The sequence below is a fragment of the Falco rusticolus genome, chromosome 3, assembly GCF_015220075.1.
Source record: "Falco rusticolus isolate bFalRus1 chromosome 3, bFalRus1.pri, whole genome shotgun sequence".
Lineage (NCBI taxonomy): Eukaryota > Metazoa > Chordata > Aves > Falconiformes > Falconidae > Falco > Falco rusticolus.
The window spans coordinates 40,779,815-40,807,342 of record NC_051189.1 but is presented as its reverse complement, the minus strand read 5'-3'; the positions used below and the strand labels follow the sequence as shown (position 1 = coordinate 40,807,342).

Genomic DNA, 27,528 nt, shown 5'->3' with positions numbered 1-27,528 from the left:
CAGAAAAAACAGCAGCACTGGAAAGCTTCTTAATCTTTTCATCCACTGATGCTAGAAAATTCAGTAAATTTGAAGAAAAGCACTGTTAGTTTGCAAAAATTGCTCAACATAATTAACAAAAGAGGAAATTATACTTGAAGTGGACATACATAACTTTACCCATAAATGGTTGGCATTTTATAAACAGTTATCCCACACACCACTAAAAACCTTTCCAGCAGGCTCATTTCCCACCTCTATATTTAGTGTGCAAGCCTCAAAAATACATATTTCTGACCTTAATAAGTCACTCTACGCGTTGAAAGACAACATTTATTCATGAGTACCCTGAAAAGGTTCTCACATAAAATCTCAAATGCATATTTGTAAAAAATTTATACCAAGTGAGTATATTGATATATTAAACATACCGAAAATAAAAACACAGTATTTATATTCCACTTCCTTTCACTGCACTACAAAACTATTATTAGTCTGCATTTAACCAATCCACAGGGGTCCCTTTTTCTAATTCTCAGTGGTATTATCCCTTCTTGTGAGCAGAGTTAAACAGGCACAGCACTGCCTGATGGAGTCATCAGACAGTAATTCTTGAGCAACAAGCAGTTTAAGTCATCAGTGTCATTATACCAATTTCAACCCTCAATTTAAGTAATTTATTAGTGTAGATAGTTGGATGGAAAAGCTTGTATTATTTCATACTCAACCTTTGCCATAAGACATACCATAACCAGCACATCTGAAAAATGTCAATTCCTTAGTTATAGTATAAAATATCAAACAAACTTAATGTGAAATAACACCACATGCTGATCCCTTCAACCTTTCTCAGCAGAAAGTCCCATTCCTGATCCTGGCACTAAAGCAGGGTCCCTGCTTCCATAACCAGTCTGAGCATTATTTTTTAAAGTCTCTAAAATGTTTGTATTTCAAATCACTGTATAATATCATACATTACTTAAAAACCAAGGCTTGTTCTGCTGTATCCACACAATCAATTTAAGACATCTCACATCAAATTCCCCAGTGAAGAAGATAAAACTGTAACACAATCCAATTAAACAAAATAGGATATAGACAACTCACCAGGACTCAGTGAGCCAGACAATGATTTCTAGAGGCTGTGCGTGCAGGGGGCCTCACTACCCAGATACATCTCAAGCATGCTAGGAACAAAATTGAGAGAAAAATATTAGTCTTTTTTTGGAGACAGGCATAGAAAAATAAAAATGTGATGCCTAGCACATGGCTGTTTTAAGCATAACACAATGAGGGAAACGTAAACTTTGCAGAGCATTATCTGCTTTTCCAGACGTAACTACAACCCCCTTCCAGTTGCACAATCACTCCAGGCACACAACTTCCTCTGTACCTGCTGCCTACTGCAAATTCACAGTGATAGCAACTAAGATGTTTACATTAACTTACTCGGTACACAGCCTTTATTTTCACAAAAGAATCTGTGGGAACTGCCTGTGAAAGTGGTTGGTTCCTTTTTTGGTTGACTGCTTGGCTGGTTGACTTTTATGACACATTAGTTTCAAATCTCTAAAAAGGAGAAACTGGTGTTCTTATAAAATGTCTTTCAGCCATTATTAAAAGTTGTACATACAGAAGCATGTTTCTTCTCTGATCTCCACTTACAATACTCCAGACCTGAATGACGAGTATCAGCGGACAAATAAACAGAAAGCTTTTCATAAGTATAGAGCTTAAGAGTCCAGTAGAGCAGAGGACATACATTGCACAGCAATACACATTTCTTCAAGGAAAAGGAGCATGCCACTACCCACATTAATATTGTGCCTGCGCTTCTGTTTGTAGGTCAAACAGTACTGTACGTCAAACGTATCCAAGCAAGCTACCAAAGAACAGTTTTCTACCTTCTTATTCTGACAAACAAAGAGGCAGAACAAAGAAAATGAAGGATACGCTACAAGAGTCATCAACAGGGAAAAAAAGCACACTAATTATGCCTCAAGAGAAATGAAATTTAGAAACAACTTCATTTTTTCTGTCATTTCTGCCATCTCACAGGAACCTTTTCCAGCCAAACTCTGCTTAAGTTTTCAGTCACAGGCAGGATACCACCACAGTAACAAAGTAATTGCAGGCACCACTAACAAAGAAGTATTTTTATATGAGATATACACAGAAGATATGACTACATTGTTTCCTCAGGAATGTTCAAAAAGTACACAAGCTCTACTGATCACAAACCTGGTGCTTCAAGTGGGTCCTCCTGACAGAAAACACCATCTTTTCTTAGAATTAAAATTTTAAGTAAAACACTACTAGACCTTCTGGCGATTTAGCAAGATTTAGAGTCAGTTCAGAGAGACCCTCTAAAGGGAAGCCACTGCCTCAGCAGCAGATGCGGGCTGCAACCCCAGCCCCTGGTGGGGAGAGCTTCTCTGCAGAGGAGCGATGACCATGAGAGCGCCTGTGTACACAGAAGCATTTCCCACCCTTCTCCTGTCTTCCGGCTGCTGCACACCAGTGAATGAGAACGACTGCTCCACTACCATTTTGTTTCTTGATAACTAGCCTGGCTGCTCACTGGTGTTCTCCTACTGCTGATTTATTTTCAAGTCCCACCTCTTGACCTACACAGCTGCCAGTACTGCAGCTCAGAAAGTCCGCACACAACCAACGTGGCTCCCAACTGTTATGCTGTGGCCCATGGGGCACCACATGGCAACAATGGAAATGACAAGTTTTGCTGATTTTCATCTGTTCTATTCATAAAATATTTAATAATAGTACTGTCTGAAAGTGAAGGCAATACATTATAGTGCTACCTTCAAAATGCTACTAATGAGGTTTCTTTCCAAATAAAACTCTTGAATGATACAGCAACTAGTGACAAGCTTACATATAAACTGATATATTATTCCAGATGTGTTCCTCTAACTAAACTAGACTGTCAGTGAAGAAAAGTGATGAACATGAAGTGATGGACAAGGAAATGACCTATTAGTCCTTTGCCTTCCCTTCTCTCAAGTGCTTTCTGAAGCCTGAAATAAAGGAAAGCCAACTCTGCAGCAACAAGCAATGCTAGCACCCATGGCCACACAAACTCCCACCCATTCCCACAGGAATCAGGAGGGGCTTGGGATGGCCCCTCAAAACTCAAGACAAACCACTCTTGCATAAAGCCAGCTTTCACAGGAATGTAATGCTGTTAACGGTGGTGCCCAAAGGCCTACAAGTATGCCACATGCAAAGGCCTACATGAAGAATGGGTCTCTGCCTCAAACAGTACATAAATTATCAGCATTAGCTACAATATAAAAATTAAATGCGCTATAGCTATCACTCTCCACATCTGCCATTTTCCAACACCACCATTCAATTCTCCATCCCACAGAGTAAAAGAAAACTTTTAAAAAGAAGTCAAACAACAACTAAAAGCAACTGGTACAGCCCAGAATAACACACTGTCCTCTGACTTCAGAGCGCTTCACGCGTTTATGCCCCATTCATGCACAGCAATTTCTTTCTTTTCCAGGACATCTGTATTCCAGGTACCTAAAGATGTGCTACCTCCTTGCCCCATAAAAACTTAAAGTTGCAAACAAAACACACAATACCCGCTCTACAAACTACAATTTAGCTAAAAGGGAGGGAACAACTACCACTTTCAGACATAACTGGAAGACACCATCACTGACAGCATGCAAGTTTGGTGAACGTATTTTTTCATCCACATAGTCTTCAAGTTCCCTCATTCTTATACTAATAAGAAAAGGTGTTCACAAATGATCTCATCATTGTGCAGTTAACACTAATTTCACACAGAACTGTAGCAAAAAAAAAATTGAGGCCTCAATAAAAATTCAGTATATTTGTAGTAAATAAGCCATGATTCTTAAAAAAAACCCAGCAGCAAAACAAGCAAAAGTATCTTTGCACTGCAGATGCCAACACAAATTGGAAAGCAATTTAAAAAAAAAGCTTTAAAATATGTTAGACCTACATTTTCTAGCTAGTCAAGTATCAACAGGTTGACTTTAGGTTTTTTTAACATAAAGGCAACAATTATTCTGGCCACACTGAAACACAAGAGTGTATTTCTAGTTGTAAATTTTTTTGGGGGAAAAAAAACCCCAAGATTTAGACTTGAAGAACAGCTTTTCTCCTTGAGAACAACATTGAAATCTGCTAAAATAAATAATGTATCTGTATACACTCATCATCTTCCTCCACGAAGAACCTATTTTAGGAAATTGGTGGAACAGGAAAAGGACATTGCTCGTATCTCTGGAGACCAAGGTGCAAGGGTAACAAGTGAAATTAGTTGACAACAATTGAATTTATTCCTGGGAATACCATAAAGGGTTGGTCAGCAACCATTGACATGAATTTTGAAATAGTAAAGAATACGGACTGAAGAGCTACCTTGTGAACTCAGAGTACGGTGTTGGAAGAAGTACGAGGAAAAGTAGTCTCCACTGTAGGCTGGGTGATATCTGAACTCTCACTTGCACAAGTATTAAAATATATGACCTTGGGGTTTGGGTTGTTTGTTTTAAAATTTCATTCCATCACCCAGGCGAATGATGAATTTGTAAGTTCATAAAAAGACCTGTAATAAAAGCGTCAGTATATACTATCAGATATATTCATCGTCAGACTTTCCTCCATCCTTATAAAGTTTTCTTTTTAAATGCAGTTTAATACCTCCTAAATAATCTGCAAGGTACAAATAGGTGACATACTGCATTGTTTTTAATTGGAGTCATTTTCTTCAAAATCCATGGGCAAGACTCATTAGAGACCAATACTGACAGCAATAAAAAACTAAATCTGTTCACACACAGCTGAATTGCAGCACGGGCAGAGTAAGAGTAAAACTCCATAATAATTCTGACCTAACAAGTAAAATGTTATTTCACTTTCCATGCCCATTCTTCAATCCCAGACTTTTCCACTGAGGCAGCCAATGAAGCAGCCAATTGTGATATGCCCACTATAATTCCTACCAAAGAGCAACAATATGTCTTACATAGCTCATTAAAAAAGCATCAAAATAGCAACTCTCAGTTATCATCACAGATACATACACTCACTATGGCCCAGGATCCACCCCACCACCACCCAGAAGCTCTTGTAATCCATGATATTTTAATTAGTTTGTCACCTATACTCTCTGTCCTTTCATTAATACATTAATGATTTCCATATACATGGAATATTTTAGCAAAATACAAGTTATCCTTTCCAAATAGCAAGTAACTTCTTGAAGTTTAAAAGCAAACAGGAAAATGTAATTAGGCTTTGCAGAGGGCATTGCATTTGAGATGAAAAAAAGCAAATGCACACTACAAAGCAGCTTCTGAATTTTGAAGTAATGGGAGTACACTCACAGACAGAGTGAGATTTACTATCATTTATAACTCCTAAAATGAGAGAAAAGCAAGAATAATATCTCTCAGTAACTATATTAATGGGAGATTGTTATGGAAGCCATTTAAGGAAATGCAAGACTTCAAATAGTATAACGATGCAGCTGCAGAAGAAGAAAAAAAAAAAAGGTGTGCATTGTTAATAAGTTGTTGTATAGCTTCAGACATTTAAATTAATGAACTAATTTCAGACTTCAAAATGCCAAGCACCCCAGTGACCATACTCTTTCCATAGGAACTGTGCCTATTTATTTCCATAAAACTCTTAAGCAAAATTTCCATTAGTCTTTCACTAGAATAATGTGCAATTTCCGCAGAACAAGACTGAAAAATCATAAGCTGTAACAAAACACAACGTAGTAAATTCACCGTGTTCAACATGTATTTTTCAAACTGTTCATTAACTCAAAATAATTGTAGAAAATCAGCAGAAGCATTCCAAATGCTCAGGAGAAGGAACGCTGTTCTAGGTAATAGGTAAATGCCAGACAAGAAAATTAATTTCTTCCACTCAGTTTTTTTCATCATGTAAATACTATTTCTCAATACTCACAACAGTGACAAAATAGCTTTGTTTTAAACCCCTGCTTAAAAAAACACCTGGGATTGTTTGGGTTTTTTTAAAAAAATTCTGTATCTTAAATTGATTAAACTATACAAGCTGTCATATTTCATGTCACATTTCTCCTTGGTATGTTTTGAAAAGGCTAAGCTACTGAATCATTAAAAATAGGGAGTGTTCGCATAATGCAAATACTGCTGACAAACTAGTAACCATAGAACTGGTAAGATGCCTTATTAATATGTAACCACTGATGTAATATTACAAATTATTCTTGCTTCTCAAAGTTGCCATTTCACCAATATGTATGCCTGTTCAAAATGTTATTCAAACACAGAGCAGGAGTCCTGGTAACTGTATTTATTCCATGAAATCTTAAAATATTATCAAAATATTATCTATAATATATATGTGAAATATATGTTATCTAAGCTCAATTATCCTGATGGGTAAAAGCCAAAGAATACTTCTGTAAGGTTTAAATTCCCAAGAGAAGAAGAGCCCAGATCCTGTCCGCAAGCACACAATGGAATCACAGCTGACGATGCACATCTTTTTCTGGATGTCTCCATATGCTCAGGAGGGTTTCCCCCCACCCCACCCCCTCTACCCCCCCCCCCCAGCCCACCTCCCTCCCCGTTTCTCCCTCTCCGCCTCCCTTGCTCCCAGCATTACATTGAAGATTTTGTCATTATCTGCCACCAGGAGTATGAGAGTGTTTTAACAACTAACAAAAATAAAGTAGTGCAGTGAACTTCACCTCATTTAAAAATAAAAATAAGGGATCCTGCCAGAGTAGCCATCTGTAACGATATTAACTAATAGTAGAAAATGAGTGGATGAATGGATGCTCTAATTTGCCTTCTATAAAGTAAGTATCAGTGTTACTCTGTTCTTGGTTTAAAATGTTGTATCACAGACAAGAGTATATATACTGTAATGACACATCTCACCTCTGACCTCCAAAGCCAAACATAGAAATAAGCGAGTACTGAGCATTTTAATGCCTATAAGAATACTGAAGAAATGTGTGGAATTTGTCAAATACTTTATACCTACTTGCATACAAACTGCATTGTTTGCAGAGGCCAACCACAGCAAACGTACAAAAAATGAACGTGGCAAGAACAGTTTTAGTTCAGCATTGCCTTTCTCCAACACGCAATCTATTGGCACTCGGCAGACAAAGAGGGTTACATTTATACTTGAATTTGGTACCAGTCTTTAGTTCGGCTGCTTCTTTTAAATGAACTGACAGCACCCTCAAGGCTGAGACCTCAATAAGCCTCTGCAGCTTCTGCAATTCTGGTGTCAGGTGCTAGAGAAACTCCAGCTGAGCGCAGAAGCCCAGATTTTGCCAATGAGACAGTGACATCAGCAACAAAGGCAAGGAGCAGAAGACAGTGGGCATTGTAGCAGCAGCTGGCTCGCTCACTGACTTTGTTCTTCTTGCTGCAAAACCTGGGCTCCCTGCAGATGGGCTAGCTCTTACTGGGTTTCTTTTTCTGAGGACAGAGGGAAAAGCTGGGAATGTCAACACTACAGGGTGCTTACATGCCTCTTTTGACAGAGCCTTTCAGCCTTATAATGAGCAAGCAACATCCTAAATGATTATTAAAACATAAACATTATTCTTTAATTTTTACTTCAGAGCTTCAGTTTAATGCAATGCACTGCACTATATGCGAGTAAATCCTCTGTACTTTCTAATTTTGCCTCCAGAAATATTCTCTCCCAAATAACATTGTTCCAGTTTAAAAACTTAAATCGAACTGCCTTATTCCAAAAGTATCATTCTTGATACCAATAAAGCATTCCTTCCTCAAATGTCTCAAGTTTCAAATTTAGCACTGACACCACTAGGACACACAATGGGGAAAGATTTACACATTTACTAAAGAGGCGTCTTCAGACATTGCAGAGATAGCGATTAAGCACGTCATACATGGATCCTCTCCCTAGTAAAGACCACAAGCTTGAGAAAATATATAAAGTTGAGAAATCTTCAGTTTTTACATGAAATAAAAAGAGCATGGTGGCTGAAAAAGTGAGATGATGACACCACCTCTGTCAGACACTTATTGCATAATGCTCACCAAAGCATTGATGAGATAAGATACAGTCTTATTAAAAATTAAGTGATTCTTCAAATATTTGCGTGACGCTAAAAAGATCAACCTTTCTTCTTAAAGTTGTTCTCAATATTCCTGAAGGATGAGTCCGCGACAAAGTATTTTCATCAAGATCACAGATGACCAAGACTGGCTATGAACACTAAGCTTATCACAGCACTTCACATAAACTTAGGGATTAACTGGGGGCAATTTACATCTTTCTTTTATCTCATGTGGCAGAGCAGAGCTGACTTCTATGTTCCAGCCCCCAATCAGCTGTATCACAAATGCCAAAGTAAGGGACACAAATGCATGAGTGCCCATACGCACCTGCGTACGCATCTGTACGTACAAATATGCATAAGCCTGGTATATCCTATTTGTGACACTGCCGCTGACGTAAACAAGCAAGTGTCCTGAAATACGCAGGAGGCGCAGCACCCACACCGGCTGCGATAAAACGACCGGGTTCCATTCACAGCGGCCTTAAGCTGCGTGCAAGCAAAGACCAGCCCTGCTTTGGGGAATAACAGTTTCGGTATGACACTAACAACGGTGTGCAACCTTGTCATTTCTCCGAGAGGATGCAGCACAACGGACTAGCAGCTCCCCCCCTTTCGGCACTCCCAGAGGGCTCCCCCTTGCCCCCCGAGGAGCCCACCGGGTGGCCCAATGCCACTACCGGGTTGTAAAAAGCCAGGAAATTAACTGGCTAGAGTTGATTTTATGGTTTAGTACATAAAAACCTAAAAGGATTAAAAAAAAAAAAAATGACTGCTCTTGGTCACAACAGCAGCAAACTAAGGACAACAACAACAAAAAAAATGCTTTAAGTAAGAAGACCGGCAGTCCTAAACTGCTTACTTATTTACAGCAGCAATAGAGCTCAGCTCTGTCACAGCCAGACACTATATGCTTAGTTCAGGCTGTACTCAAATACCATAAAAATATTATCGGTTCAGTTCTAAAGCCCCTTCACCTGCTCCCAACTACTCAGAGAAAGAGAAAATACAAAACCAACTGACTGCTACCAACAAGCAGGCTGCTCTCCTTTACAAGGAGACTCTCCCCTGGCTGCATTACAAGTGTATGCACGCCGCGGGCCCGCATAGGCGCTCAGAGGCACACAGGCTTAGGCGAACCACGGTTCGGGTATCGTTATTTCCCGGCGACTACCAGCAACCTCCTCGCCGCCCCCCCGGCCTTTTTTTTTTTTTGCCGGGCCCCCGGGCAGGTTTCCCGCAGGCAAACCGCGCGGCCTGCACGCCCCCCGCGGGAAGGGGGGACGCGCTCGGGGCCAAGCGCGGGCGAAGCGGCGAGGGGCGGCGAGGCGGGGGACGGGGCTCCGGTTACACCTCGCCCAGGAGCCTCCGGCGAGCGCGGCGGCGGGGAGGGGTTGAGCACCCGCCCTCCGCGGAGGCGGCGGACATCTCCCCACCCCTCCCCCGCTCCCCGTGCGCGGGGGCCCGCTCCCGGCGGAGGCGGAGCGGCCCGCAGCCTTTACGCGCAGCCCCGCGGGAGCGGAGCGGGAGCAAGCGGCACCGCCCGCCCCGCCGGCAGCACCCGCCCAGGGACCCCGGCCCCGCGCCCAGCCGGCTGCCGTCCCCTCCTCCCCCTCCTCCTCCCGCCGCCGCTCCCCGCCCCGCGCACACACGCAGACACACGGCACTGCGGCGGCCGGGCCCCCACCCCTCCCCGGGCCGCGGGGAGGCGGCGGCCGGGCGCCCCGGGCTGCGCTCGCACGCAGCTGTGCCGCCGCGGCCTGGCTGCGCGACTGCGGCGCCCCGCCGCTCGCCCCCGCGGCACGGCCCGGCGGTGCGCGGCGCGCACACGCAGGCGCAGCCCCCGCGCAGAAAGTTAGAGAAGTTGCCCGCTTTGCCCCCTCCTTCCCCGCGCGTCTCCTGCGGGCGCGCAGCGGCGGCGGGGCGCCCCGGCCCCGGCGCGGAGGGGAGAGGAGAGGGCACCGGGCGCCGCGGCCCCTGCCCGGCGCGGGGAAGGGGGCGGCCGGCTCAGCCCCACGCAGGGAAAGCGAAGCGGCCCGCACCCCGGCGCGCCAAGTCCTTGTCAGCCGGGGAAGGGGAGGGGGTGAGCGCCACCCTGCTCCCCAAATCACCCCTTTTGTCACCGGGGAGAGACCCTCCCTCAAGTTTCCCTGTCGGCGTGTGCTCAGGGGCGAGGAGGGAACGTCCTAAACAATCCCTTGAAAATCTCCCTCCGCACCCCGGCTGCCCCATCCTCCCCGAGCACGGGCAGCCCCTGCCCCCCGGATCGCCCGCGGCAGCCCTCCCCTCCCCGGCTCCGCGCACTTTCTCCCCCGGCCGCCCCCAGCCAGCGGCGCGGAGAGGCGGCACCCGACCTCCGCCTGGCCTGGGCGCAGGAAACCAGCCCCCCCGGCCCGGCAGGGTGGGGTGCCCTAACCCGCCCCCCCCCCCCCCCCCCCGCTCCGCCGACACGGGGGATGTCCCGGGGAAGTAAACCCGCACCCCCCACCCCCCCGCCGGGCCCCGGGGGTGCGAGCACGATGCCCCGGCGAGGGGCGGCCCGGCAGTCCCCTGCCCCCGGCTGCCCCCCGGTTCCCCCCGGAGGGGGCCGCAGCCCCCGCCCCGCTCCCCACCGCGGGGGAAGCCGCCTCGCCGCGGCCGCGGTGCCGCCCGCCAACGCCGCCCCTCCGCGCACCGGCGCGGCCCCGGGCGTCCCCCCGGCATTACACAAGGCGGCCGGGGAGGCGCGGGGGGCTCGGGCACACCCCCCGCCGCGCCGGGGCCGAGGGGGCGTGCGGGAGCCGTTACCGGGGTCAGTGCCGTCTCCCGCCGCTGCCGCCGCGGCTGCCGCCGGCGCTGACCTTCGCTTTGTAAGATGAAGCTGAAGCTGGGGCTGCGGCCGCCATGTTCCCGTTTTAATAACTGCCTGCTTGTTTATTTCAATGGAGACCCTCCCACCACTCGCCCTCCTCCTCCTCCCCTTCTACCCAGAGGAGGGCTGGACGGGGAGGAGGCGGGGGGAGGCACAAGTCACTCCCCCCTGCCCCCGGGCACGGCGGCAGCGGCCGGGCCCCGGGCTGGGGGAGGCTGGGCCGGGGCGGGCGGCACCGCGGCGTGGCCCGGGGTGCCGCCGCCCCTCGCAGATGCCGCCCGGCGGGGCGCGGGGCTGCCCCGCTCCCCGCCCGCAGGGACAATGGCAGCCGCCCCGCTCGCTCGCAGCCCTGCGCGGCGCTCCCGGGAGCCTCCTCCCCGGCACCCGGGCGGGGGAGAAAGGGGAAGGGAAGAAGGAGGGAAAAAAAAGTCCTTCGCCCTCGGAGGGCGAGACTTTAAATGTGGCCCTTTGCGGGCCGCCCCGGGAGGCACCTCGCCGCCCAGCGGAACCGGCGCGATCAGCCCCGGCAGGGCTTTCGGTGGCCCCTGTTCACAGAAACGGAGAGGCGCGGGGGCGAGGGGGGGGGAGCACACGGCACAGGCTTGTTTCCTTTCTTTGCCCCCGGGGGGATAAAAAAAAAAAAAAGGCACACATGCTGAAAATCGCGTCACAAATGCACGGAATCAACTGTGCCTTGCTCACGGGAGCGAGGGGATGGAGATGCGGGCTCTTCCTAGGTTGGAGGAGTGAAGACGTGAGTTAAAAATTATTAAGGGCCGGAGGGTGATTGTTAAACATTGCCCTTTAGTTCAAGAGGCGACCCACGATGCAGAAATCCTTTCGTAAAAGGAAAGCTTTAAGTTTTCACGTATGTCGATAATGGCGAGCTGTGCTCTACAGCTTGTAAGGGTTGTTATTTTTGATGTTTTCTCACATGGGTGTGCAGCCCCAAGTTTTTCTGGAGCTATCCACAGATTATATATTGTTGCTGGTGGTATGGCTAACTCTGCTTGCAATTAGGCTTGTCCAATACTTTTTTGATCATAACCGTTGTTTTTCAGAGGGTTACATTTTGCCCTGCTGTGCTGCATGCAATTTCCCATACTTGTGTCTGACTCAATTTTTTTAAAAGCTTTTTCCTTTCACTGGGCAAAAATAGTTCAATGGGGTTTCCAAACATATTAAAGGGAAACTATCTTTCCCGCTCTCCTCCCCCATATTAAGAAAAGTCTTTGCAAGCAAGTACTGAAAACTTGTAATATTTTCCTCTTCAGGTATGGGATTTCCTATACTCAGGTATGGGAGAGATGGCCATCAGAAGTCTTATTTGAATGTAGTCCCATTAGGAAATGAGGGTGGAGGGATTGTAGTCTGTAAACACTCAATTAGAGCTTTGCTGCCAAAGTAACCAGAGATCCTACCTACATTAAATGCCACTGTTTTAGGGGGAGTGATTTTGGCATCATCTCCAGAAGAGAAGCAGGCGTGCTCCAGTGCTGGGCTGCAGTAGCTGGAGAGGACAACCTTTCTGAATGTCCCTCCCCATCAGTCATACTCAGAGAAATTACTCAGTCTTCAGGAAGCTTTTCTGCCCTGCCCGTCAGGCAGCAAAGAGATCGAAGGTTAATTCTGTCTGGAGAGCAGAGAAATCAGAATATTACCTTGAAATAACATGGCAAATGAGAGTAGCTTGTATGTGAAAAAAACCTGGGGCAAAGATTTCTGGACAGACAGAGCTTTTCCTCTGGCCTCATTTGTTATATCTGTGCAAACCTCTGTAGCAAATAAGCTAACATTTATATAGGCAATAATCTCATTTACCTCACAATCATGATTCATTCGTTCTCCTATGCTAAGTGAAACAGTGGGCCGCTGGGGGCGGGGGGAGTATGTCTTTAATTTGATGACCATAAGCAGAATTGCACAGGTAATTTTAATTCCAGCATTTCTTACTTATGAAAGCTTGATTCTTTTCCAACTTCACCCTTCCTTTAACATAACCAAAAGTCTTAAGTATTAAACTAGTACCTAAATCCACAGGGAAAAGCAAGGAAGATCTTTTAACTTGCTGCAGTACAAACATAAAAGATAGCCCATGTAACACAAAGTTTATGGTCTCAACGTTGACAAAACCCTCTGAGTCTGATGTGGCTGAGTGTTGTTGATAAACTGGGTGAGAGAAGGGTTTCAGCTACACACATATGCTCAGATCCACTGAAATTTGTTACAAGCTTCTAACTCATGAGCAGATACACTTTGTCATCTAAGGCCAAAACCCAAACCCCTCGTTACAAATATCACTGAGTGCAAAGACCAGTAATTATGCTATTCCTGACTGCTGTTCTTTAAAGGGAAAGCGCCGTCTTCCAGATGTGAAACAGATTTGATAAACACACTTCAGTGTCGGGGTTTATTCAGCATTACAGGTCTTCTCTGAACCTCCAGTGTCACCATTGCTGTGCAGTGCTGACTACAGCTGGGCTTAGTTTTTCAACAGAAGCTTCATCCATTCTAAACAAGAGTAATACAAGCTTTCCATCATCCTCTCCTATGCGTCCTCCTCCCATTTATACTTCTGCTGGCTTTTTTGTTCACAGCATCACTTTATGCATTCACTTGATTATTCACTGTGACTTGCAAACCTTTCCTGGTGTGAAATTTAACACAGACAGAAGGTTTTAATTATTTTGAATTTTCAGTGAAGTTTGGTTAAATTTCTTGTCATAATTTTTTTCCCCTAAATCAACAGGAGAAAAATCAGAATCTGAATGCAACCATGTTTTTTTCTGATCAGTATAGTCATCTATTGTCAATATTTTTTTCTTACTTACCTTTTCCACATAACATATGTCTCAAAAAAATTGGTACATGGGGTGCTGTGAGTAAAACTAGCATTTTCCGGTGTGTTTTTAACTGATTTTCAAACATTACAGTTATTCTTCCGTAAGGTGAAAGGTTATGAATGAATTGTTGAATGCTTACAAACTTGGTGGGCCACTCAGGTATGGTTGCTGTCTCATAAAGCTGTATCCACAGCTTTAACACATAAGGAAGAAGGGTTTATGTGCACCTGCTGACACCAGGGCTATATGTAACACAGCTGTTTGTGCACAAAGCCTTTTTCATGAGCAGCTGCATTTACCCTGTAGAATTGCTCTGCCCACCTTTATGGGGAACTGAGTCCCCACTTACTCATTAACCTTCCCAAGTGGATTTAAATATGGTCTTTATGAAACCAATAAGATTTTTGTTGACACAGTATATAACCAATTCAAAGCCATAAAGAAAACAAAATGAAATTTAAAACCATTTAAACCTACTATACCATCTTCACCCTCTTCAGGATGTGGAGGGACCTGTCGTGGTCTTCCAGTTGAAACCTCAGCTCTACATAGGGCCATTTTTTAAGTTATTCCAGATTTTCCAGAGCCATATCCAGCTGAGTTTTTACTGTCTCCAGGGATGAAGAGTCCACAGCCTCTCTTAATGACCCGTTCCAGCTTTTGACCACATTTGTGAATTTTTTTTTGCCCCCGATATCTAATAGACCTGTTCGACCTTGTGCCTGTTGCCTGTCACAGGGAAAAGGCCACTGTGGACCTCAAAGAAGGCTCCATCTTCTCTGTGCCTGCCCATTAGGTAGCTGAGGAGAACAATGAAATTCATGCCAGCCTTCTCTTCTTAAGTCTAACAGCCTGACCTCCTCAGCCTCTTCTTGTACATCACATGTTCCAGCACCTTCACCATCGTGGCAGCCTTCCTCTGGATTTGCTTTTTTATGTCCATGGCTTTCACGTACTGGGGACCTCAAAACTGCACACAGTAATCCAGATGTGATCTCACAAGTACTCCATGGGTGGAAACAACCACTTTTCTCGACGTACTGGCTCTTCTTTTGCTATTGTGGCCCAGGATGCCATTGACCTCCTTTGTTGCAAGATCACTGCTGACTTACTAGTTGCTTATCAGGATCCCCAGATAATACTTTTTTTATAAAGCTCTTTTCTATCCACTTGGCTTCCACCTCCTAAAGTGGGTGGCTATTCTGTCACAGATGCAGGATGCTGCACTAATATTCACTGAATGTCATGAAGTTCCTGCTAGCCCATTTCTCCAGCCTGCTGAGGTCCCTCCAGTGCACCGACCACTCCTTCCCAGTTTGCTGTCATCTGCACTTCATCTCATCACTGAGGTCACTGACAAAGGTGTTTCACAGTATCAGTCCCAGTATCCACCCTTGAAGCACACTGGCCACCAGCTGGACCTGCTACTGCTGATGACAGCCCTTGAGCCCATGGTCCAGCCTAACATCTTTTTTCCACCTAACTTATCTTCTACTTAACCTAGCTCATACCTCTCCAATGCGATTAAAGGAGGCCTATGGGTGATTGTGTCAAAAACTTTGCTAAAGTCAAGGTAAATGATATCTGCCACTCTCCCTTTCTCCACAGACTCAGTTATCTCATTATAAAAAGCAGTGATGTTGGTCAGGCAGAATTTACCCTTTGTAAACCCTTACTGCCTGTCCCCAGTCACCTTCTTGTCTTTCAAACACCTGAACGTGGTATTCAGGAGGATTTACTACTTAATCCTCCCACAGATGGAGGTCAGACTGGCTGCCTGTAGTTCCCTGGATCTCCCTTCTTGAAGGTGGACACAACATTTGTCTTTCTTCCAGCTACCTAGCACTTCCCCTAGTCGCCATCACCTTTACACAACACACACACACCTGTCAGGATATGCATACTCTATTGTTACCACAATTACTGTGCCCCTCTGCTCTCACATCACATCCAGACCGTTGCTGATTAGCCCATCGCCATATTCTGCCTTCTCAAAACAACACACTGACTGACATAGCACTATGTTCTTTTAAAGCATCTAGGATCTGGCTCAACTTCTTCAGTGGCACTTTGGCTTTATTGCCATTTGATACAGTGATACATCAGACTCATTAAGAGCTTGCAGTGAAGAGCATATCCTAGTCATATAGAGCTTATGTGCTAAAAGTAAAAATAAGGTATTTTTTTTGTCCTAGAAAAACCTCAGGCATAAACAAAATATGTTTTGCACCTCAAATAACAAACTTATAAATTAAAAAGTGGCTAATCAAACATCTTATTGCATGTTGATTTGCTTCATATTCATTTTTCTAAAAATCAGATAACCTTGAAAAGCTCCATACTTTTTTAATACAAGAAATCAATCAAGATCAATTTCACCTTATAAAACATTTTGAAGAAAGTTATAAATGTATAGGGTAAGAATCAGAATTTTAATCAATATTTGTGCCAGTATTTTTATACTAGAATAAATAACTCATTTTACTCATGCTACTCTGATAGCAGTCATGCTAAGACAAAATAATGTTCAGCTGAGGGAAATACACCTGTAGAACTAAACCATGACTGCTATACTAGCACCAGAAGTGTATATATTTTTCTTGTACGATAACACCATACAAAAACCCCTTGCACTTTTACCTTGCTGGACCAGCACCTTCATTTACCTAGCCCACTTGCTTCTGCCACTTTCCTTCAGTTACATGTAGCAACTATGACCACAGAAGTGCTGGATCAGTCAAACAAGATCTGCCCCTAAAGTTCTTCTCATGCACTGTGGTGGGGACTGCTGAGCAGCTGGCACCAAATTCCAACCATGAGAAAAAGTGCTGGGCACTGCTGCATAGGCTGCTGGAGATGACCCTGCTTGAGCAGGGGGGCTGGACCAGTTGACCTCCAGAAATCCTGTCCAGCCTCAGGAACTCTGTGGCTCTGTGATACTTTTTGTGGGGAAAAAATTCTTTCTGCTACTCTGCTTTATTTCATTCACACCGATCTCCCAACTTCTCCAATCATTCTTCTCTTCAGCCATCTCTTTTTTCTTCCCCTTCTTTTGCCCTTATTTTCCATTTTATCTTTATTTTTGCAACTCTTCCATTCTCAGTCTCTCCCACATTCTCATTCTGCAGTGTATGGTCAATGACACTTATGCCATGACATATTCTGTATATTCACGCAGTCTGTTCAAAAAGACATTGCCATTCCTCCTACTGAGGATGAAAAAGGCCCAGCTCACCCCTATACTCCGCCTTTAACCGAAAATGTACATATACTCAAGCATACATGTTAAGGGGTATGATCGAGCTACATATAAGAAATAGAGGTAGAAGTGTTTCATTATGATTTTGCTGTTTAAAGAGCAAGGTTGTCTTCCCCTTGTAATTACACTTTTGAACATGTTAACTTACCTTTTGTTCAGGATTGTGTAACACTGTCTTCTTCCCTTGACTTCCTGCACTTGAATACACACGTTTTTGTACCTTCACAAGATTTTGATAATAAAAAGCATTGCTGAGGAAGGGCAGAATTAAAAATCATCCATCCCACCATTAGCAAGTGGAGATGTAGGCTTTGACAAGCCCCTTGGACACACTCTTTGTGCTGCTTTCTTTGGGATGTCCTCTGAAAAATTATTCTAAGGCAGCTTTTATTAATTCATAGTTAACAATTACTTCTCATCCCTGACCACATACATTAGAATGCTTTCCTCCTAAATCGTAACCCTCAGCCTCAGTTATGCAACCCTCAGCCTAAGTGACCCTACATCTTTTATATTGAGACTACTTTCTAAATTCACTAGTAATCTGATTATAGCTTGAGGATGATCAATCTGTGTTCTCAATTGGCCACTTACTATGTAAATCCAGAGTTATGTATACATGTCAATTTATTAGCCCATGTAATTAGAGCACAGAAGATACAAAAAAAATAAAAAATCAGAGTGGCAAAAACTTAGCATGTCTGTACAAGTAGCACATTTCATGCAGCAGACTTAAGATCTGCCTCTGTCTGTTGCAGTTCTTAATGCCATTATGAAAGAGATGAAATCAAGATGGAAGGATGACAGTGATTTAGTCACAGAACCAGTTAAATGGCTTTCCAAACTTGAGGCCACAGATAGCTTTTTGATTTACAGATAGCACAGAAGCTTGATCTTACAAACCTTTACCTGAAGTAAATAAAGTCCAGAAAGTATGAAGAAGTAATATAAGGAGTCTGACTTTACCTCAGGATAGAGTTAAGGGTTTTAAGTTCAAGTTCTGTAAATTCAGGAATTCAGCTGCTCATGGCTTTTTAAAAAGTATTATTTTAATCTAATTTCTTTTTGTTATTATTATTAAACCAATTAAAGTTTCTTAAGCTTATATTTTCAGTTTGGCTTCCAACCCTAAACTCTAGAACAACCAATTTTTTTGTATGGAATTATTTTAATCTAACACATATCAGAAAAAATTGTCCCTAATTTTTTTGGACTATGTAGTAGGACAGAGGTTTTTCATTCCCTGAGACTACCTCCATTTCACCCTAATGGCATGCCCTCTGAAATCTCCTTAGCATGAGCTTCATTTGACTCACCGGACAAAGGCATCAGGGATGGGGAACAGTCATTTTTGAAGACTGAGCCAGACAGTGCAGAGCAACTAGAAGAGCTGAACATTTCCCTGCTCAGTTTTGGACATCTGTCCTTTCCTTTCCCAAACAGGTCCTTAGATTTGCAGACTCTGTGGTCTCCTTGAGTTGGTGTCTCCCACTTTTGGGCTTTAGGAGTAGATACTATTACCATGTGAACCTCTATATGTAGGATCAAAATTACACATTGCTCACAATATAGCAAGAAGTTCTGTGGTTTTCTTTCTCCTTTCTTGTGTCAGGAAGGAAAGGTAACAGTGTTGACTTTGAAATAATCACTGGGCATCAGAATTAGCACCTCACCAAAATAAGTCTCTGCTCCAGCCTCCTTGTGTACTCAAGGAGACAGCTCTATATCAATAAAAGATAGTTCATGTTTCTGAAGTTGCAATCCTACCATGGTACATTCTCACATCTCTGGGTTTTGCACACAGAGATTTTGCTTTTGATTTTACTACATGTGGTGGTTACATATGCATTAAATATGGCTCATCAGGAAATAGCAAGGTTAGCAAAGCTCAGACTGAAGGAGGAAGAGGCTACAACTGTATCAAATTTTGATATTGTTTCTTGTGCCATCCCACTCCAGCCATTCCACTTTTAAGCTCTCAAATACATTTTCAATAATTATCATAATGTTTGGAGAAAAAAAATTAAACAGTAAAGCTGTTTCATAAAAACAACAAATTAAAGAGAGGAAAGGGACCAAGAGAGAAATTAATAAACTAACTTACGGCTTGTGTTTGCAGTAAGATAATACATGCTTGACTAGGTGCTTGAAAGATAATGCAAACACACTGAATGGTTTGGAAAAGCGCAATTTGTAACCAACTTGCACATAACTTAACCAACCTAACCTCACCATGGTCTGGTGACTCCAACCTGACAGCTAAGGTAATAGGCTCTGTCAATAGTTCTGCTTGCACTGTTTAAACCAACAAGTGTTTTGCAAGAGCCACTGTAGCCCTAACATTTGGAAGACAAGTGATATAAAGCAACGCCCCCCCCCCCCCCCGACTTTTGCAGTCCTTTCTATGTCCCTTTCAGAAGACAAGCTGCAGCCTAAGCTCTCCCCTCCCCATCTTGACTTATAATTAAGAAAGATCCTGCCTTAGACAATTCAAGTATATTTGATGAGATCATTACAGATACTGTGCTTGCTGGGATGCGGACTTACAAAACCAATTGTCCTTTGTATACTCCTCTACCCAGTCTCAGCTTTATGCCTACCAAAGGGAAAAAAAAGTCCTGTGAAGGACAGACTGAGCTCAGACAAAGGTGCCAAGGTATGAGGAGGAAATTAACTAACTTCTATATAGAAGACTATCACGTTCCCTCTTAGTTTAAATACAGCTGGGTTGATTAAATGTATACCCTGAATCCAGAAAAAAAGAAACGACAAGATCAAGAAGCTAAAAGAGGTCAAGAGGCCATCTGTGTCCACCCCCCTCCTTTAAGGCAGGATGATTAACACCTATCTCACTCCCAGTGCATTGGTCTAACCTGTTCTTAATGACCTGTGATGAAGACATCCCAGGCTACTGCATTGCTCTACTCTCCTCAGGATTAGCTTTTCTAATGCTTAGACATGGTTTAGTTTGCTGCATTTTAGGCCTTTATCTTCTTCTCAAATCTACCATGGATATGGAGTTTTTTTCCCCCTCTACTTTTGTCAGTTCTTACCCTTTTGCAGGGCTGCTGCATTGTTGCTCCTGTCTTCTACTAGCCTGAGTAATCTCAGTTCCTTCTAGCTCTCCTTTTACAGCACATTATGCCGGTCCCTGCTCATTCCAGCTGCTATAGACTTTCTCCAGTAGGCGCAGAGAAAAGGGTGTGTTTTTGATATTGAGCATACTACTTAGTTTGAGGCCTTACTGATGCTGGAAGCATTACTTCATTTGCCATGCAGGCTGTATGTCCTTTTCCACATCCTAATAAGCATTTTTTATTTCCCCCACCCCTCCAATAACATGGTATCACTCACTGTTGTTCAGAGATCAGATCTACTATGCTAATGTTAGTATTCCAACATTTAAAAATGCAGTTTAGTGAATTATTACAGACATTATATTGATGTAAAAGACATATACCACTTCAACTGAAGACCTTGCCCAGTCATTATAAAAAAAAAAAAAAAAAAGGAAATCTAACAGAAGTGTTCAGAGCACTACTCTTTGTACATTTTGGCAAAATCAAAACTCAAAATCAAAGCATAATAAACAAAGACTACTGCTACTGTTTGTGTGTAGATATGCCTGAATTTTTCAAAGACAATGGCACATACATTATTTTCTGTACTGGCCATATTTCTACAAATCTGGATCAGGATTGTCAGAGAACCACTCTTTTAACTACAGAAAAGTCTAGTAACACCTCATTATATCCTCAAGCTAAACAGTCTCATGTGTAGAAAAAACCCTCCAGGGATGAAGAAATATACTATTTATGTCTATGAAATTGAGATAGTCACATTTACTCACATATTCTATTCATACCTATGTATTTTTGAAAGATGTCACGTCACTATAGGTTCAAACAGGGAACTACACTTTTGCTGGTTCAGGGATTAGTTGTCGAATGGGATCCCATTTTGCTAAGGACTACACAGGTTTATTGCAAAAAGATTTTCCCTGGCCAAACATTACAAGATAAATACCAGATAAGGAACGGGTGAATTGGAAATCCCCACCCCCCAATCCCCCCCAGTCTACAACCTCCATCCCCACCCTGTACCTAGAGAGTGGAATTAAAAGGAGCAATGAAAAATTGGCCAAGTACAGGGTTTGGTATGACAGAGAGGTGTCCTACTCGAGCAGCTGCTGAACTGTTGTTGAGTCACTCTTGGTAGAAACTGGAGCAGGGTAAACAATGCAACAATTCAAAAAATTCAGGAGACACCCTTAGGTAAGTGATTTGGCAAATATATTTAGCTTTGCTGGGGACACTCACTGAGACTACTTACATGCCTAAGTACCTTGCTAATCAGGAGGCTATTCGAGCTATTTGGAGTAAAGAAATTGAAATGTGTTTGTTTGTGTGAAGCTGGTGGGCCTGGTTTTAGCTAGTGCTTGCAAGACAGAATCATGCCTGATACAATACGCCTTCCAAACATGCCTTTAGTTGAATTTATTTACTCCCTATATATATTTTAAAGATATCTTTTTCATACTCATTATTGTAGATCCAAGTATTCCTTTTTTGTGTTAAAATGAAATGCATGAAGTAAATGAATCAGTCCAACACTTCAGTGTTTATGATACTTACAATTTTGAGGCAAGGCATGTTTGCAAACCAAAAAAAAATTTTTTAGAAATTACTTAAATCTCATCCCCTGCTGCTTTGATAAAATCTTTCATTTTCTTTTAATAATAATGATAAAGAGGGAACCCTGGATTGTGACATGTAGAATGACTACTATTCAAGGAAAGCAATGTCTAATTGTGTATAACTTGTGTATAATTTTGGATGTGTCAATATTCATAAATGTAACATATTTTGTTTTGTTATACAACAAAACGCATGGCTTGGTTTTCTGTACTGACTCTCTTACATGTAATTTTATGACAAAAAGCATTTTGTTTGATAAGCTACCCGTAAGAACTGAATTGTCTATTACATATCCCTATTAAATGGATTATATCCCTTTTCGCTAGAGGATCTGCTCATGATATTATTCAAGAGTTCTATTTAATTCACTACTTTAAAGTGTGTTAAATTCCTCAGTGCCTGTTTCTTAGCATCCTCTTCACTGACACATTGTGAATACTTGCAAATTTTGGTGGAGTAAGAAAATACGTTGGTTAGAGAAGACATGTATTGTATTTCTATTTAACCGCCAGATGGCCTATGCAATTATGTAGTAATAATTTGCAATTTACTCACTGTGTGAGCTTATTTCCCAAGTACTTTCTCACTATTCTGTCAAAAACTCGAAAAAGTACATTATAACCACAGATACCAGGGAGAGCATGAGCAAGGATTAGTAGGCTTGCCTACACAGAGTAAGCCTTCCTAACTCACATGACTCAAACAAGAAAATCAAGTGAGCTGGCAAACCTCAAACAATGGAATGAAGAAGTAATGCAAAGGTAGTTCCTAATTAATGCTGTTTATTTTGTAGAAGCAGAGTATTTAAACATTTGGAATGACATTTGAACATCACCATTCAGAATATGTTGGTTTTAAAACCTGTATTTATAATTTGTAACATAATGCATTATATCTCAAAATGTGCCTATATACATATTATAGGCATAAAATGCCATCTATAAAATCACCAGTTGTAATTATTCATACTCATTGTAATTAAGTATACTGAAGTCAAAGCAAAGAGACTAAGTAATAGAAGCTAAAAAGAGGAAGAGATAAAATTATGGTATTTGTGTGCAGATAAAATTCTAATAAACAAGAACACATTCAAGAGATAGTTTCTCCTATTTACATGCAAAATGCTAGTTTGGTGAGTGGAGTAAGAAATTCTGGAAATTAAATGTAAATTAAGGTGAAACTGAAAATCAAGTTGTTTCTTAAACAAGGAAATGCACGTACATATTAGATATCCTATAATCCATAACCAAATCATGACTGAATTGCTACTTCAGAGCAAGTGAAAAGGCTTATTGCAAAAAAAATAATAAATTCAGTTCCTGAATAGTTAAGGTATGGAAATGTCTCTTTATTTAGACCTGCAGCAATCCCAAACTTCCTATGTTCCTCTAAAACCCACCTACCTATAATCCAGATAGGAAAAACATGGGAAAACACAGAACAGATTGCAATGAGGATAGAATCTACATTGAAATATAGTATGATTTCACTGCAAAAAGCTGCCAAGACAATGTGAAGATTCAGCCCTATACTGTGTTTTGTAAATGCAAGTATTACTCTAAATACAAGCAGAAAGGAACCCCGCCCTACCTCAAATAATAGTGTCTGCAACTACCACTTACTGGGGAAAAAAAAAAAAAGAAAAAAAAAAGAGCACTTTGTAGTTCTTGTGTAACTGGTTCACATACAGGTAGGTAGAAAACTGCATCACATGCCTGTGTCAGCTCTTTTTTATATGGATGCCTGGCGTTACCCCTTTCCTTGCCCCATGCGTTGGGATGGAACTGCAGCACTGACATCACTTACATAAAGCAAAAGAAGTTGTACGGTGTTAAAACCAGACCACATTTCTCTGGCTATACCCTGTGCTTTTTTCCAGGTAGTAGCAGTTCTCTGCGTTGCAAGCTCTTCCTATTGATAGTTACTTACTGTCCATCTCTGGAGAAAATGCACCTACGAGCAGGGCAATAGAAGCCAAACAGCTTGCAGTGTACCAGCTCCAAACTGAAGGCTTAAAATTCCCTAAACATACTATGTTTTTAACTCTATTAAAATGCATGGTATGTCTGCACTACTTCACAGTCCATCCCATAGTGTGTTTTATACACTAGAAATTAAGCCCTACCCTCACATCCAAACCGCTGTGCTTTTGGAGGTTCCAGATGCAGGAGGTGCTCCAGCACTGTAAGTCAGGCAAATCTTTAGGCACTGAAGAACACGCTTGTAAAGCTTCTGAACAAAACCACTATGGAAACCACATTTTCAAAGTTGGCACAAACTAGCTATCCTAGCACAGTTTTAATTGTGAAAAAAGGAATGCAAGCATTTGTCTTAAGAAACAAATCAACTACTTTGGACTTTGCCAGAGCTGTTATTTACCACTTGGGCAAAGGGGCCCATTTTGCTCCAAGCCAGGACAGAGGCACAAGTTGACACCTCTTGGATTTGCACCCATACAGTTTCTAGTGGTGCGCTCCTTTTGCCCCGGCTGCAGTACTTTAAAGCAATCCTTGCCTCCATCATATCTTCTCTCAGTCTTTGCTTCCTCTTTCACCAAGAGTGTTAAAAAAATCCCCAGCTCCCTTTTTCACAGAGAAGTTGCTTTCTCTCCTATCTTGAGCAAGTATGGCTGGAGGGGAGGTGTTGAGGGGAGGATGTGCTGCCAGGGGCAGCTGGGGCCAGGGACTCCTGCCTTGCTGGGTGCTGACCAGTGCAACATTGTTCCCCCCAGTCATCCCAAGCCAGCACTCCACCTCCACAGCCCCTCACAGGAACCAGGAAAAAAAATTAAAAATCATTGCATTACTGGCAATGAAGCAATAGGTGGGTGATGAAACAATACAAAAATAATAAAAATTCTGAGGTTTATTTATATTAAAAAAATGTTTTTCTGTGGAACTTCTTTTCTTGAAATCTGGGCATTGGGGAGATGTAGGGAAAATAAAATAAAATAAAAAATAAAATAAACCAAAGTAAAATCAAATCAAATCAAATCAAAACCCTACATGATAGTAAGAAAAGCACAACTCCCCTTTGCTTCCCATAGGCAGTGCCACATGGTTTCAGGTACCAGGCAGCACGCCCAGGAAGAGCAGCCCCAGGAGTCAGTACCAACAGGCCCTTGCTTTGACTTTCAATACAAAAAGAGAACAGGCCTGGAACAAGCATAAGGAAAACGGGTCTGATGCTGATGGGCCTGAGGCACAGGGATAGGGCTCGTAGCAGCAAAGCCCATTTTGTAATTTCCTTGTATCTCTGTAGAATAGCTTCCGTAAGCAATTAATTCACTTACAAACTAATTAGAAGAGGTTCAGCACCTTCAAAACTTAGGTCCTCATTGTTCTAAAAAATTAAGAAAATACCAATTCTGTTTGCAGAAGTGGATTTCCCACAAAGTAATAACTGTTTACTCTGGACTTCAATTCCTTAGTTAATTTGATTGCATGAATTAAGGCATAGAAGCTTCACCAAGAATATAGTTAGTTGAAGTCTCTTCAGGTTATTTAAGGGATGCAAAAAGTTGTGCTTATGTAGCTTTGCTTGGGAACCTAACATTTACTAAGATAAATAGTAAGGTAATTATATTCAATGTTACTGAAAGAAAATGACAGAGAACCTTGTGTCATCATTCTATTTCTGCAAATCCACATTTTTTAGTCTGCAATCTGTATTTTACCCAGCCATATCCCAATTTCCTCCCTAAGACAAGCTGCAAATTGAGTTTATAGTTTATTTTAATATTTCCTGCCATCAAATTATATGGATAAGAAATCCTGTATACTCGTGCCATAATCCCATTGCTGATGAAGAAAAGAATACACAGGCCTGTAGTATAATATTGTCATGCAAACAGTTTTGTGTCTCACTATCTTAGCTTGCCTACACTTTGAAATATTTTAAAGCAAGCAACATATTTTTCTTAGGTTAGCTGGAGAACAAATGCAGAAACTTCACATGGAAAACTGAGATATCATCTTTCAAATTGAACAAAATAATGGACAATAAAAACCCCCATGTAACACGGGTTTGCTTACAGTTCCATTAAGTGAAGAACAGTTCTCCAAGCCCTTCACTGAAATACTACAATATAACTTGAGACACAAAACAGATCATTGTTTTATACTAAGCACAAGTTTTGTGACATGCATGTTTAATTTCATTAGGAATTGAACAAGAAGCCACATCTGTGAGGATGAAAGTCAAAGAAAGAATTATACTTGCATTAAATTTCAAAAGGAAAAAAACCCCAAACCTCAAACAAAGAGTCATTGTGCAGAAAGCAGAGTATAGTACAGGAGAGCAAGGTACCTTTAGGAGATCAGAGAAATTACTTTGATTTCCTAATGGGGAAAAAAAAAGTTGATACGAAAAGTTAATGTAAAGGAAAACATAGTGGGACCATCATAATTCCAGTTTCTCCACAGGAATACCAAGTAAACCATAAAAATGAAGTGAAAAAAACTCAATTACATTGTAGATAGGCAAGATAAAATCAGTTGAGGGAGGGATTTAAAACTGGTGTTTACATGTTTTTAACACAGTTGAAATTGTTATTATAAATCCAGTAAAGCAGGAATTATACATCTGTTGAAATTCCTTAAATCAGATTATTTCTACAGCAAATATATAGCAAGACAAAATGCTCGTGTTTTTTATGCTAGATGATATGCAAAGTACAGAGTACGATCTGGGGAAATGAATGCAGTAATGACCAAGATTTAATAGCTGGTAATTTCAGGGTACTTGAAACTTTAATGTAGTCTGTTCTTCTGTCCTCAATGCTTGCTGAAAATCAGGTCCGCTCCGATGTTTCTGCAAAAACTGGAGCACACAGAATAACTAGAAATTTGTTAAAACTGTGGCCTGAGAATACCTTCAGGAAACAGATGACCTCACAAAGTCTGATGAATATTCTGACTGACTCCTGTGAAAATTTCGGGTGAACACAGAATACAGTAGAATGTCCAACACATAAGTTATATATTAACACATAAATCACACCTTCTTAAAAGGAAAACTAAAACGCAGCACCTTATATTATAAAGTTATGAAGAAAAAAAAAAATTCCAACTTTTTTATGAGAAGAAGAAACAACCTCCCTAGGGCATCAGCTGGCAGAATAATCACTAAGAAGCAAACCAGTATTAGATGTATTAAATGTTTTAGGGAAGTACCAAACTAAAAGCCAGGAATGCCCGATACCTCTCAGTCTGACAACCTAACCACACCACTGTGTGACGCTGAGGAAGTTCTTACCACATTACCACGATAAGGTGGTGCAGTTAATACTAATAGTACAGGGTGCAGTGGTGCTTTAATTTCCCTAGAACACTGTCAAACTATAAAGTGCTACATGCTGTATTTTTATTACTACTATTACAATGCTCTTTATTTTTCAGCCAGAAAATTGTAGGTACGTCTTTGAGGAGGTTTTAAGATACCTGAGTGCATGCGATATCCACAATAAGAAAATAGTTCAAGCATGATGATACAACAAAAAATACTGATGCATTTCCAGATAGTTGTCTAGAAAAGGTAAGATACAATTATTCAAAGGTATTTGAATATGTACTGGAGAAAGTTACGATCAGACAAAAAATATATAAGGCCCTATATCTGGGTTTGCTTAAAACCTTCCTTTTCCCTCATCCTTGCATCAAGCCAGCCTGCAGTCTGGACCTGTGGGTCACACGGGTGGCCATTTTCTACATTAAAAGTCAGGAATTAATGAAGAGTATTCTGCAGAACATTTACCCCTCAGTGTACCTTCCTGATGCTCGTCACGAATAATG

The 27,528-nt window shown here is 42.1% G+C and overlaps 1 protein-coding gene across 6 annotated transcripts in view; it reads right to left on the bottom strand.

The window, feature by feature from the left end:
• The window catches only part of NCOA2 (nuclear receptor coactivator 2), a 189,769-nt gene extending 178,675 nt beyond the window's left edge, over window positions 1-11,094 (bottom strand). For 3 of the 6 annotated variants that reach the window (XM_037381549.1, XM_037381552.1, XM_037381550.1), the window contains exons 1-2: window positions 10,874-11,094; window positions 1,087-1,166 (exon numbers count right to left, since the gene is read on the bottom strand). The gene's annotated coding sequence lies outside the window, so the exon portion shown is untranslated. Of the gene's footprint in view, window positions 1-1,086; window positions 1,167-1,428; window positions 1,906-4,401; window positions 5,205-10,873 lie in introns of those variants that run through there. The other 3 variants (XM_037381551.1, XM_037381553.1, XM_037381554.1) reach the window with 3 other exon arrangements.
• Between the last annotated feature and the right edge of the window lie 16,434 nt (window positions 11,095-27,528).